The 12,610-nt window shown below is 44.6% G+C and overlaps 1 protein-coding gene across 4 annotated transcripts in view; it reads right to left on the bottom strand.

Moving 5' to 3' along the window:
• Window positions 1–12,610, bottom strand: part of RBM6 (RNA binding motif protein 6) — an 80,565-nt gene that overhangs the window by 45,500 nt on the left and 22,455 nt on the right. The window lies entirely within an intron of this gene.

Genomic DNA, 12,610 nt, shown 5'->3' with positions numbered 1-12,610 from the left:
TTGTAGTAGGAGTCCAGAAATCTATTTTCATTTAAAGTGTAGAATAAAATCCAGAAATTTCTATCCTATCTTTAAATTATAATCTGATTTAATCCAATGTTCTGATATTTTTAATATCTTAAAAGACTCTCATTCTACACCAAGTAATCCATTCAAAGTCAAACAACTATTGGATTTGTTTATATGTCTTTCTTAAAGAAATGATTAGCCATTCTGTATCTTTTTTGGTAATGAAAGTTATTGTAAAAAAGGAATACACCTATCTGAAAGAAGAGTCAGACAGGTACATAAAAACATCCTTACCTCAAAATTATCAAGGACTCATAATCATCTAAATTAAAGCCAAGGTTTACTCAAGGGAAGATGTGCCACTCAAGGAAACAATGCAAAGTTTTCATGGCTGAAACTGCAAGAATTTGTTTGTACTAATACAATTATAACAAACCAGAGACTATTATGTGATGGAAGCTTCAACTATTCAAAACCCCTTTTCCACAAAAAACTCAAACCATAGATATGATGTGTTATGTCCTAGCTCAAATGCAATAGAATTAAAGTCAACTCTCTAGTACAAAAAAGTTAAGTGAACCCAGTTAAAGTGTGAATATGGTTAGCAACTCAATTTGACATGGATGTATCATGTATTTATATTTATCAATAGATAATGTGTCCATGTGGCATATGTTCACTATATTTTTAATTATTCTTACATTTATATGTCTGTTTAACCTAAAAAATCTAAGGGACTAACAATTCCCTATTACAGCGATCACATTTAAAAGTACAATACATATATCAAATACAATAAATCTAATCCACTCTGCACCTTCTAACCAACTTCAGGAACATGCAGAGCATTATCCCATTCCAGTGGTGGGTTGATCTTACTGTCACTACCAGTACACTGATCATGTGTTTGTGCCTGCCTTGCGGTGGGCGCGCGTGCGCAATCCACCACCCCTGTGACAACCAGCTGATTGTTGGGGCTCACGCAGGCACCACATGCTGTGCGTGCGTGCACAGTTTGCCATTTGCCATAAAAACAGGTATAGAGTGTAGGGGGGGGGGGGGCAAAAGAGCAATGGTACCGGCACACTCTCAGCTGCTCCGGGCAACTACCGGTACAGCTGTACCAGGTCGTACCGCAGCAACCCACCTCTGTCCCATTCCATCCCCAACAGCCAACAAAACAGCCAGGTATTGACTCCCTTCTGAAATACAAATATAGATAGGCCATACTTATTCCCAGAGAAGAAGTCCACAACAGAGAAAGCTCCTCTTAGAAGCATTCCCCATGAACACACCTTCCACTATTCTATACTTATAAGCTATAATAAAGTTTAAAGATCGAAATGAACATCCTGAATTGCAACCAGCTTACCAATGTACCGTATTTTTCAGAATATAAGACGCTCTGAAGTATAAGACACACCTAGCTTTTGGGGAGCAAAACAAGGGAAAAATATCTCCCTCTGCCTCCCAGCAGTTTGCCTCCTTGCAACAAACAGCAAACAGTACAGACAATATACACCGTTTGTAGTATTATATTTCAGACTATACTTGTACAGATGCTGCTAAAATTGATGTGCTTTCTGGAAGTATAGTTATTCCCTGCTATTTAAAAAAATAGCACTTTTTAAAACAATAGCACTGGGCCTCTTCAGATCAAGCATTTATTTTAAAAAGCTTCATTTTGTTAAGTTGTCTACAATAATAATAAAGCAGTCTTTAAAAAATAAGTCTAATAATTTGAACATTCTATAGCAGCGATGGCGAAGCTTTTTTGGCTCACGTGCCATAAGTGGGGGGAGTGCAGGGGGGGTCGTGTGCAGGCGTGCCGCACCCATAATGCAATGCGTGACCCCACCCAGGGCACATGCGCACACTACAGGCGCAACCCCCCATTTTGTGCATGCTTTTTTCGCCCTCCCCAGGCTCCAGAGGCTTTATAGAAGCCTGGGGAGGGCGAAAATATCCTCCCCCGCCCCCCCGGAAGCCCTCCGGAGGCTTCAGGGACCATTACGAGGCTTCCCTGAAGCCTCCAGAGCAGTCAAAACAACCCTCCAAGCAAACCGGAAATGACTTCCGGTTTGCTCGGAAGGTCGTTTTGAGCACTCCGAAGGCTTCAGGGACCTTCAGGACGCTTCCCTGAAGCCTCCGGAGCAGTTAAAACGAACCTCCGAGCAAACCGGAAGTCCGTTCCCATAGGGCTGGATTTTTGCCATCTTATAAAGCCTCTGGAGCCTGGGGAGGGCGAAAAATGGCTTTAAAAAAGGGTGGATTTGCGCTGGCCAGCTGACAGGGGTGATGCCATAGGTCCGCCATCACTGTTCTATAGGCATTTATAGATGTTGACTTATCTCCTTGCAGCAAACAGCCTGATTAGCACAAGAAAAAAATATCTGCCTCTGACTCCCTGCAATCTGCCTCATGGAGCAAACAAGTTTCACTTTCAATTTCTCCCGATCATCAGCTCTTTCAGGCTGCAGGTATTGCTATAGCCTATTGAAGCCTCGCAAGCCCCCGTTTGCTGCAAAGAGGTAAATTGCTGGGCGACAGAGGCCAAGGGTTAGGGCCGGTGGTTGGGTAGGTGGGGCTACATTCAGTGTATAAGACAGCCCAAATTTTCACCCTCTTTTAGGGGGGAGAAGGTGCAAATTATACTCCGAAATGACCGTTGGCGGTCGTTCTCTGGGCACTGCGGGAGAGTCCAAGCATGGGTTAAATTCAGTCTATTTGCCCAAGGACTGAGTTGCTTTTCTTAGCCATGCCTCCTCTCCTCACTGAGGACCAGTTCAAAAACGAAGGCGTCAGTGTGTGATGGATGTGTGCATGGTGTCTCTTCCAGTCCTGTTAAAAGTGTCTTTGCTCCACACAGCCTAATGCGATCCAGTAGAAAGGGAGTAAACTCCAGGGCGGGGTTGGACTCTCCTGCAGTGCCCAGAGAACGACCGTTCAGGTAAGCCAACGGTCATTCTCCTGTGCGCTGCTTGGAGAGTCCAAGCATGGGACATACCCAAGCTATGAAGTCCCAGGGAGGGAAACAGAAACGTCCAAGGTGCGCGGAGTCGCTACAACCTGTTGTAACACCCTTCTCCCAAAGGAAGCCTCGGCTGCGGCGTAGGATTCAATGTGATAGTGTTTAATGAATAAGGTTGGAAAAGTCCATGTGGCTGTCCCAACATATTTCCTCCACAGGAGCCTGCGTTGCCCACGTGGCCATGGTGGCAGCACTCCTCATAGAATGAGCTGTCACTCTAGGTGGCACTGCCTTGCCCTGCTGTAGGTAGGCCAACCTAATACAAGCCCTCAGCCAGCGACCGATTGTAGAAGGCGAAACTTTCCATCCCCCGGAGCCTAGACGCTTCCCTGGAGACGAAGAGAGATTCGGATCGGCAAAAACCCTCCGTCCTTTTGATGTATCTGCGGCCCTGAGAACAAGGGAAAGGTCCCATGTGGGTAACCTGTGAACAGTAGGCGGATATAAGTTGGAAGCCACTTTTAGGAAGCTTTTCACCTGAGGATGCTGTCCTAAAGACACTGAAGAATTTCTAGTTAAGATGGTGGACAGGGCAGCAACTTGAGGGCGAAGGGTGTTGGGTGCCAAACCCTTGTCCAACCCCTCCTGCAAGAATTCAAGCAGCTGTGGCACTGTAGCTGAAACCGCAACAATGTTGTGAGTCCGGCACCAGGTATCAAAGGTGGCTCAGGTGGCGTCATAAATTCGAGTTGTGGAAGGACGACGCGATGCCTGTATGGTACGAATGACTTTGTCAGACAGATTGTCCTTTCTCAGGAGTTCTCCCTCAAGGACCAGACGACCAACTGGAGCCAGCTGGGATCCGGATGTACTATGGCCCCCTGGCTGAGGGAGAGCAGCTCCTTAGGTATCCTCCATGGTCTGCGAATGGAGAGGCTGACAAGGTCCGGGTACCAAGATCTCCTGGGCCAATGAGGTGCGATGAGAAGAACCTCTGCTCCCTCTGCCAGAATCTTCTGGACTACAAGAGGCCTCTTGGTCAATGGCAGTGCAGGGTATCAGTCCCTTCTGTTTGCGGAGTGGCGTACCTTGAGAAGAACCTCGGGAGTTGAGAGTTGGCTGGATGGGCGAACAGATTGATCACCGGAAGGCCGAACCTGATTGTGATCTGGTGGAAGGTGTCCGGATGAAGGCGCTATTCTGTGTTGTCGATGGTTATCTGGCTCAGCCAGTCCACCCTCACATTGTCCACTCCCGAGATGTGGTCCACTCGTAGGGAGGCCAGATGACATTCGGCCCACCTCCCTAGCGTCTCTGCTTCTGCCATGAGGGTCTTGGACCTGGTGCCCCCCTGGCAGTTTATGTGGGTTTCCGTTGCTATGTTATCTGTAAATAGCAACACATGGCGGCCCACAAAGTCCCTGCAAAAATGGCACAAGGCTAGCCTGGCCGCCCGTACCTCTAACAGGTTTATGCTCTGTGCCGCCTCTCTCTATGACCACTTGTCTTGAGTCACTTGTTCCTGAAAGTGAGCCCCTCACCCTTGGAGACTTGCATCAATCGTGACTACCAGCCGGTCTGGTTCTCTGAAGAGGCAACCCTTCGTCACTGCCCGCGATTCCCACCACTGAAGGGATTGTTTTACCTTCAGGGGTAGCTTGATACGCCTGGGAGAGTTGCTGGCCTCGCCCTCTGGATGGGAAGGAGGAACCATTGTAGTTCGTGTGCATGTAGACGTGCCCATGGAACTATGTTTAGCAAGAAATCATAAGTCCTAGAAGTTGAGACAGTGACACGATGGACGCCAGCTGGTTCACTCTCGCAGTCCGTGTGCGGGTTGTGAGGTTGCGTCTGCGGCCCGGAGACAGGAACACTCAGCAACATTTTGAGTCTATCAGTGCACCTAGATGTAATATACGGGTGGACGGCGTTAGCTGACTCTTTTCCCAGTTCACCGAGAACCTGTGATGTTGTAGAGTGGAGATGGTATGTTGAACATCTCTGACGGCTTGTTCGGAGGACGCAGATTGAATCAAGATGTCGTCCAGGTAGAAGAGTAGCCATATTGGACGGGAGCGCAGGTGGGCCGCTACCACCGCCAATATCTTTGTAAAGTTCCTCAGTGTGGACGACAGGCCGAACAGGAGAGCCCTGTATTGGTAGTGCCTGCTGTCATAGTGGAACCTGAGGAACCTCCTGTGAGACCTGCAAATGGGGATGTGCAGGTATGCTTCCTTCAGGTCTATAGAGGTCAATCTATCCCCTCGTCTGATGCAACCCAGGATGGTCTGTAGGGATTGCATCTTGAAATGCTTGTAGGCCAGATGTTGATTTAGAGCTCTGACGTCCAAGATGGCCCTCCATCCCCCGAAGCTTTTGGGGACAAGGAATAGAATGGAATAGAACCCCTTCTTTTCTTGCTCTACAGGAACTGGCTCTATGGCATTTATCTGTAGGAGATGTTGAATCTCCGCCTGCATGCGTTCCTTCTTGGGAAGGGATGTGGGGACGGGACACCGGACAAAGGTCCTCAGGGGAAGGGATAGAAACTCCAGGGTTAAGCCCTGTCTGACCGTGTTGAGGACCCATGCGTCCGTGGAGATCAACTCCCAACAGGCAGCGTATAGTTGGAGACGACCACCTATGGGAGGATCCCGTTGGTGGTCACTTGGACCTGCAGTAGGAGCAGTTGTTGGAAACGCCGCGAAAGGGCCACTGAAAGGACTGTTGCTGCTGGCGGCCCTTGTCCCTGAAATTTGTTCTATCTTGTCCATGGTCATTGGCCTGGGGATAGGATCTCTGATAAGAGGTTCCCGCACCTGAGGAATCAGTCCCTCGAAAGGGCTGCCTCCGAAAGAATGAACCCTCCTTATCTGGCTTCTTAGTGGTGACAGGAAGTACTTTTCTCTTATCCTTGGTTTCAATTAAGAATTTTTCCAAGGGTTCCCCAAACAATTGGCCGCCCTTGAAGGGGGCGAAGGCTAACTTCCATTTTGACTTCATGTCCGCCTGCCAGTGACGGAGCCTCAGCAGACGGCGTGAAGTCACGTTAGAGGCTAACGTGGAGCAGGGCCTTCTCTGTGATGGGCCCAGCCCTCTGGAATGACCTCCCCTCCGACATTAGGACAGTAACCGATCTCCGCTCCTTCCGCACGAAACTCAAGACCCACCTGTTCCAACTAGCCGGCCTGGCCTGAATTATAGCTATTTTCTAATCCCTCTGGATAAAATTCTAAATTAAGTTTAACTCTGGGTATTTTAATTGTTTTTAATTGCATTTTGCTGTTTTTAATTAATCGATTATTTATTTATTATGTGTTGTACATTGCTTTTTATATCTCCTCCTTGTTATTTATTTGTTGTGTAATAAATTGTACGCCACCCCGAATCCCTTGGTGGAGAGGGTGCGGCATATAAATTAGATTAATAAAATAAATAAATAATAAATAAAAAAATAAAATAATGCCAGGGAGACAAACTTGGCTGCATTGAGTAAAGTGTCAGCAGAATATTTTCTAGCAGCAATGATCTTATTAAGGTCATGCCTCCACCTGGACCCTGCTGAGGGGGGATGAGCTCTCAATTGCCTCAGCCACAGTAGCGAAGCTCTAGTAAAAAATGACACTGAGGAAGAAACCCTGATAGACCAAGCGGCCGCTTGGTGGGTCTTGTGGCAGGCTTTCTCTGTCTTTTTGTCCTCAGCTTTGAGACCCTCAAGGAGATCAGCCGGAAGGACAGAATTAGAAGTAAGGGAGATGATTGGGGTATCCACCTGTGGCAGTTGCAACAGATCGTCTAGTTTGCTTTCCACGGAGTAAAGATTTTGTCTACCCCATTGGGATTGGTCAGGGAGCCCGGTTGCGCCCACTGGTGCTGAATCACATTGACAAACATGTCCGGCGCTGGAACTAGTTCCTGTGCCGGGGTGGTCTCATCAAAAAGCCCCTCCTTCAGATCTTGAGATACAGAGGGGGTAGTGGTCCCTTGGGTAGTAATACCCAATTGGGTGAAAGCTTTAGCCTTATGCAATATTGACTTAAATATGGAAGGGCAGAATAAGCCAGTAAAGGCAGGCTTTTCAGGAGGAGGATTCTCATCCTCTGAAAATTCCTACTCCTCTGCAGTGTCCTCCTCCAGAACGGATTCCTCTGTGGCAATAAAGGTGCCTGGAGAAGGAGGGCCTTGTACCTGATCCCCTTGGACAGGTTTCTGGGTAGTCTTGGCAGAAGTACCTCTGGAGGCCTGGAGCTTCTTTCGAATGCCAGCCTCGATGTCCCTCTCAATGGCCTGTTCAATGGCCTTTTGCATCCCAGAGGACAGTTGGAACCCTGATCCTCAAGGGGCCTTGATGTCCCTGGCCCTTCCTTGCCAGCCTGTCGAGAAGAAACCAGATCTTCCTCAACAATTGAGCAGTCAAATGGACATATTTCTTCCTGGATAGAAGACTCTGGGTACCCCAGGGAAGCTGCACGTGAAGAAGCCTGAAATCCCTCTTCCACTACTGGGGGAGAATTGCCCTCTCTTGGAGAATCCTGCAGAAAAACCTCCTGAGGCTGGGGCAAAGGACTAGGATCCCTAGATGGCTGTCCAGATGAAAGGGACAGTCTTCGGGCCCTTTCAAAGGTCTTTTCTAAAGCCCTATGCCTGCGGGCCTCAGCCTTGGATAAGGCCTTGCCACCTCTGGGGTTAGGGGTCCCCTTCCCTTTAGTACCCTTGTTGCCCTTTTCCAACTCAGGTGGATCTGGCCTACTGCGTTTCGATGAGGGTTCTGGATGGTCCTCTGGCGCCCTCTTGCCTCTCTCAGCCATGATGTCTTCAGCTGGAGTCTTCAACGTTGCAAACAGTAAGCCTAGCACTGGCGTGAGTTAACAGAAGCTGCGTGCCTCGCAGATGTGTCCTCCGGATAGGAGTATGACCCGAACTCTCCTAAGCCGCCCGATTTAGGTCTTCTTGGAGGAGGAAGCTTTGCCGGCACCCTCCCCGCGGCGATCTGCTGGCTAGGAGGAAAAGTGCGGCATACTGCAATGGCTGGAGCTCCAAAGCGCGCCAAAATGGCTTCAAAATGGTCACCGCGCTTCTTCGGGTGATAAGGGAGCTGTCAGACGCAATCCGAAGCCTCCGACGAGATCTCTGGGCGAAGAAGAATCAATTGACAGCCAGGGTGGGTGGGAAAGGAAGCCTCCTGCCGCCATCTGCGCTTGCCAGCCGCTGCTGGACAAGTGCCCCAACGAACCTAGGCTCCATTAGTTACGAAGAGCCGAGAATCCCCGAAGTCCTCCCAGCAGTATAACAGTAACGGCGTTTTAAAAGGAAATTTTCCTCCTGACTATGACGAATACAAAAATAAGAAAATCTCTAACTAATTAGGAGAGTCCCAGTCAATTCACCCAAAAACTGAGGAACTCCCCAAAAATGCATCCGAACTGGGCTGGACTGAGTTTTTGAACTGGTCCTCAATGAGGAGAGGAGGTGTGGCTAAGAAAAGCAACTCAGTCCTTGGGCGAATAGACTGAATTTAACCCATGCTTGGACTCTCCAAGCAGCGCACAGGAGAAAATACGGTACTTCCCACAATATCTATCTCATTTGGGTAAATTAGGAAATAACCTACTATCATATAAGCAACTGCATTTTGAACCAGCTGTAGCTTATAAAATGATCCTCAAATTCTAATAGTCTAGACCATGGGTGTCCAATCTTTTGGATTGCCTGGGCGGCACTGACTGAATAGGAATTGTTTTGGGTCGCTTGCAAAATATAATATAGTAAACATATATAAATTACATAATAATGTTAAAAGTTTACAATCTTCTAAGGATGTATTACTACTTGTTCAGGGCTGCATATGGCCCATGGACTACGGGTTGGATATACCTGGTATAGACCGGTAAAAAATATCAGTAACTGTTAATAAACCTCCATTCCAGAAAATGTCACAACTAATACCCATGCCAAAACTACACAAACTTTCCAAACCATAGGTTTCACCTGTACTTTTACCAAGAGCCATTAATTTCTAGATTATGAACCTGCTTTCTACATAGAGGCATAATCCTTTCTAGAGAGTCCAAGATGGACAGAAGGTTCTGAATAAGCAGCCACTCCACCTTGCAGAGGTTAAGCCTCAAGTTTTTTCTCCCTATACAGACTCTTTTAACAGTGTACAGGTATCAGGACAGGGATTTAACTGCACTTATTGTTGAACCTCAGGTAGAGATATACAGCTTTACCACAGGCTGGCATATGGCTTCTAGATGTTAAATAATTAGGGACTATGTTGATTTAAATGCAATGCCAAAATTTCCCCAACACTTGGGGCAAAGTTTCCTATTAAAAGTTATATAGAAGTGCTGATGACAATAGAACTTCAATGGTGCCCTAAATTACTATATATAAACAACATTTAAACATATATATAAAACAACATTTAAACTCATAGGGTTACCAAATTATATATGCATGTTTATCCCTATTCCACATAGTTATTTGTTGCTGGGAGGAAAATGTATATAACAAATGTAAATATTTTTTTAATTAATAATTTTTTTATACATCTCATCACGTGAATGATTTAATCCTGGTTGTCATACAGTTCAATACCAATAAACATAACAGTATTATTCCTAGTAATTACATTTCATTTTCATTTTTAGTTTTCTAACGCATAATTTCTACTATCATCCTTCAATTCTAAACCTTCTCATAGTTCTACCTTACATTGTATCATCTTAACATGTTTTTGCTGTTTTCCCCTTATTTTTACCTTTATTTTAATCCCCCCTTTTCCCCTTCTCCTATCATTCTAATATTCAAAGACGTGATCCTTCCTTTTTTCATTATTCAATATTTTAGTATGCACTTCTAGCATCAATCATGATCTTTCAAGCATTTATCAAATTACTTAATCCTAATTTTTCACTGTTAATCACATTTTAATACATATTCAATAATACCCTTATACAAATTCTATTTTTCTAATTTACAAGCTATTTTTCAGCCTGTATCATTCTAATAATATACATTACATTACTACCTTACTAATATATATTCAAAAATGATTTTTGTCTCACACCACATACAGAGCTATCCAACTTATATAGTTCTAATATTCATGCACATTATAAGGTATTTTCATAAAATGTTGCTTTGCATTCCTTTCTTTTCCCTTTATCCCACATCTTTTACCCTCATCCAAATTTTTAATCTTTTTTTGTTGTCTCCCATACACTTCTTTTAATTCTTTTATTTCACCTACATTTGAGTCTGTATTATAACTATGCCCTCTAGTTTTCTCTCTTTGCCCTTTTCCCCACTGTCTAGTTCTATGGCTACCTGTTCTAACCCCTTTTTCTTCCCTCCAGCTGTCTTCCTGTTTCTCTTGTTTCCTTTTCACATCTTTTAGAACATTTTCCTTCTGTTCTAATCTCTTATTCACCATCAATTGTACTAATATCTTCTTCTTGTTGCATTCTTGTTAATTTCCCGATTCTGCTGTCTCCTCCACCCTTTCTGATGATTCCATTTTTTCCTCATTGTCCTGTTCTTTACTTGTTGTTCCTTGTATTATATTTTCTAGTTTTTGATCTATACGTTCCATGCAACCAAATATTTCTTTCATCTCCTTTTGTTGTTCTTTTATAAAACCCTTAATGTCTTGGTACATTAGCTCCATTTCATTGTCTCCACTTGGTTCCATTTTACAATCAATCCAATTTAAGAAAAGAAGCCAGGGGTTGTCCATGCCTCTTCCAATCACTTTGATTTGCTCAACAATATTCGGGGTCACTTGACTAAAGCTCTTGTTTATTGTATAAATGTCCAGTAAGTTTTAGGTAAATACTTATAACCCAACAATGTAAAAGGTCCCAAAGTTGCACAGTTCTCCTTTTAGCAGCAGATGGCGCTCAAACTTCAGCTTGGTACTGCCTCTTCGAGTAGTGCTGATTTTAATTATTTTAAATTTGTAAATCCAGGAGGGCAACATTCATAATAATAAAAACAAGCTCCCGATTGAATTCCAATATTTTTAAAAATATTTTTCAATACCATGTCTTTACTTTGAGAATTCAATTTTCTTTTATTTTCTTTCAAAAAACTTCTTAAATATTCTGAATTTTTTAATGTGCTTTTTCTGCTGCTAGCCAATAGTTACAATATGCCTCTCCCTTGAATTTATTGAGGTCACTTTTCAATAAAAATAGTCTCTTACTCAGTTCACAAGCCACTCACTTTCTCTACTCCTGCATAGTCTTAGGTTTTCAGGCTGTCTTCGGCTTCATGGCAGCCATGTATGCTGCTGCTGCTCCCTGTCTGCTGAGGGGACTTTCCTAGTCGGGGGGGGGGGGGGGGAGATGCGGCTCCCTTCTACCTGCTAGTCCCTCTTTGCTTCACTACTCCTTCAGAGTGGCTATGGTCCGAATTTGGACCCTCCAATAAGGAGAGATCGGAGCTGACCACAGAGTTCGCGGATCAGGCTTCCGAAGGTACCTGAAGTCTGCAACCAGAAGTCTGACAAATGTAAATATTGTTTCATATTTACAAGAAATAGGATGCATCATAGTAGTTTCATTTTAATAGCATCTATAGACTGTAGTTCTGCTAATAATATTGGTATGCTCCAATTGGTTAAATTACAGGCAAAGCAATAATCACATTCAAAACAAAACTAGAAAATCACTGTTGTAAAAAAAAAAATTAAAATTAAAATTTAGCTGTGATTATGATGTACACCAGGGATGTCAAACTGGCGGTCCATAGGCTGGATGCATCACATGCAGGCCACATCCAGCCCAGCTCTGTGAATGGGGAAAATGTCATGAAACATCACATGATGGCAAAGTGACATGGTGAATTTGAAATCGGTGATGTACACTATACTCAACAGAAAGAAATCCCATTGAATGAATGAACATACACAATTACTCATGGTATAGTGAAGTTCTCTCTTTTATAATATAACACCTCTCCTGCGCGAGCTGCACTGGCTGCCTGTGGTCTACCGAGTGCGTTTCAAGGTTTTGATTATGATCTTTAAAGCGCTCCATGGCACAGGGCCTAGTTATATGCAGGATCGCATCCTGCCCCACACATCCCTACGACCAATTCGCTCACACAGAGAGGGACTTCTCCGGGTGCCGTCCGCCAAACAGTGCCGGGGGGCGACACCCAGGAGCAGAGCCTTCTCTGTGATGGGCCCAGCCCTATGGAATGACCTCCCCCGTGACATCAGGATGATTTCCGATCTCCGCTCCTTCCGTGTACAGCTGAAGACCCACCTCTTTCAATTATCCGGCCTGGCTCAATCGCAATCGTAATTTTCCCATTCCTCCAAACTGTTTTTTAAATTGTTCTTAAATATTAATTTTATTGGGTTTTTACAATTGGGGTATTTTAAAGCAGATTTTTAACTGTCTATTGATGTAATTTGCTTCCTCCTCCGTGTATGTATGTGTGTTGTGTATGTATGTACGTTTGGTGTTGTTATATATGTTTCATGTTATATGCTCCATTGTACGCCGCCCCGAGTCCTACTTGGAAAGGGAGCGGCTAATAAATCCAAATTTATTATTATTATTATTATTATTATTATAATATTAGAGCTTAACGAAGCAGAAAGATGGGAGATTTGGG

The sequence above is a fragment of the Natrix helvetica genome (assembly GCF_964273705.1).
Source record: "Natrix helvetica genome assembly, chromosome: 1".
NCBI classification, from domain to species: domain Eukaryota; kingdom Metazoa; phylum Chordata; class Lepidosauria; order Squamata; family Natricidae; genus Natrix; species Natrix helvetica.
Note: the sequence above shows the minus strand (reverse complement) of the source record. Positions and strands in the feature narration are given on the sequence as shown.